Here is a 2,479-nt window from a genome sequence, read left to right on the forward strand (position 1 = left end):
GTTCACACACTGACTTACCTGTTGAAACCCAGTTTTATAAGGAAATCATTTGTGATAGAAAAGCAACACTCAGTTTAATCTAAGTTACCAAATAAAAGATGAAAGAACTAGTGTCCACTGGAGCCCCCAAATTTCTTCATATTCATTTGAGGACTCCTTTTTGTGCTTCAAGGACAAGAACAGAAGCAGGCCCTCAAATAGAGAGGGAAATATGACTGAGTCTTTTGAAAATATTTCATTAGTTTGAAAATCAGAACCAAAAAGCTATGGCCCTCCCACCTCACTTAGCTGACTCTCCTAGAAATACTTATTTTCACTAAAAATATGTGGTTACACCTCATCCTAAAAAGGCATCATGCAGGCATTTAAGATTGAACCAGTTAATCCTTAGGGTGTGCAGGAATGGTAGGAAAATATCACTAATCAAAACTTCCAGCATCAGAACATGTTAAACCCAGAATATTCACCCCAACAGGACTTGTGAAATGTCTCCTATGATGTATCTTTAGCTTCTGGCAGCTGCTGCCAAGGACCAACTAACAGGAACTTGCACAGTAGAGAAGGAGCTCCATCACTGATCAGATGCATTTTGGCCAGAGTGCTCACACCTCAGAGACAAAGAGACGAGACCCTTGTCTCTTTTGTGTTATTCATGACCCAGAAAAGGTCCTGGCTGGCTCGGAGGACCTGAGAGATCAACCCTGGACAGGAGGAGCAAACATGAAACAAGGACAGGCAGAGAAGCTGGGTTCCCTTCCAAAGAGGAGGCAGAAGCTCCAGGAAGTGGCTGAGGAGCAATAAAAGATGAGACATGTGACAAATAGGGTGAACAGTAGGGGAAGAGCCCAAAGGAAAGGAGGGCTCCGACCAGGGACCTGTTTCCCTGTCAGAAGTAACCCTGTCCTAATACCATGGCTCACTTTCAGATTTGTTGTACATTTTAGGGTGGATGAGTCACATGTTTCACACTTAACATGTAAGGGAAGCTCTGGAACAAGAGCTGAGAGCAGAGACCACTCACTTGTGGATGATGGAGTGCTGCAGCACCTGGTTCATCATGTCCTCTTCAACGTCTTAATCCACGAAGTGTCAAGTGTTGTTAAATGTTGTTAGAAAACTGGTGCTGGTGCTGGATGTGCTCAATGAAGTTGGGGCTGCGGTAGTTGGGGTCTCCCCAGGGCATGGAGGCCCATATTGGACAAACCACAGTTTTGGTGTCCGTGCTATAGGATAACTTGCAGTGTTCTACAAGTCCTTCTTGATTAAAATTCTCAGAACAGTAAGGACAAGGAAAAGTATTACGGTTTGGGACATTCCTTGGCTGAAGTAACGCATCTTTGGTGGTGGCCTTGACACCTTGTATGATGTAATTATGGTATTTGGAACAGGTATCCACGTTCTCCCAGATCTTGGATAGGAAGAAAATTTTAGGGCAGTGATGGCAAGAAGTCTCTGTGCCTTCAATCTACTGTTCTAGCTCCACGGCTCCAATGCCAAGTGCCAGAGTGCTGGGACACACTCTACACTTTTTTGGCCTCAGACATTCCTGCAGGCAGGAAGAGCAAAGCATGTATCCTCAGGGCACCTGCACCAGTTTCGGGCTTCTAGGCACAAGGGACATGTGAAGCCGCCCAGGGGCTGTGCCTCCATCGCAGGCCCTGCCAGCAACACACCACCCTCAGGGTCCTGCGGCTGCACAGCCATCTTGCCTCTGGCAGAGCCCTGCTCTTATGGTTTAAATCCACTAATAAAATGTGAACCTGCAAAACCCTGTAAAAGCAAAACCCAAGGTCAGCCATCTCTCACTCCCTACCCCTGACAACTCTGTATAGCCCCAGGTGTGTCATGTAATTTCCAGGACGTGTAAGTAATACATTTTATCTCTTTCAAAGTTTCCTTATGGATATTCTGCTGAGGACATCTTGCAATCATAAGAAGAACTACGAGGGCCATTGGTTACAACAACATTGGTTATTGATAGGCTGAGACTGGCACAAAACAGTTAATTTCTAGCTGTCTGGTCTGTTTCATTAATTTTGTTGCCTTTTATGCAGGTACCTTACTTATTTAGTTATGGTACCTTTGCGATATATTTTGAAATCAAGAAATGTGGTGCCTCCAGCTATGTTCTTCTTGCTCAAGCTTGCTTTTTCCTATTCAAATTTCTTATGGTTCCATATGAATTTCAGGATTGTTTTTCCTTTTTCTGTAAAAAAAAAAAATACCATTGGAATTTGGATTGGGACTACACTGATTACGTAGATCACTCTGAGTAATATGGACATTTTAATAATATTGTGTCTTCCATTGCATGAACATGAGATGTCTTCGTATTGATTTGTGTATTCTTTAATTTCTTTCATCAAAGTTTTGTAGTTTTCAGTGTACAAGTATTTGCTTCCTTGGTTAAGTTTATTTCCAAGTATTTATTTCTTTTTGATGCTATTGTAAATGGAATGGTTTTCTTAATTTCCCTTTC

General features: G+C 42.8%; 1 pseudogene; it reads right to left on the bottom strand.

Moving 5' to 3' along the window:
* Positions 1-1,017: 1,017 nt before the first annotated feature.
* LOC118888203 lies at positions 1,018-1,704 on the bottom strand (annotated as a pseudogene).
* Positions 1,705-2,479: the final 775 nt, after the last annotated feature.

This window comes from Balaenoptera musculus, chromosome X (assembly GCF_009873245.2).
Source record: "Balaenoptera musculus isolate JJ_BM4_2016_0621 chromosome X, mBalMus1.pri.v3, whole genome shotgun sequence".
NCBI classification, from domain to species: domain Eukaryota; kingdom Metazoa; phylum Chordata; class Mammalia; order Artiodactyla; family Balaenopteridae; genus Balaenoptera; species Balaenoptera musculus.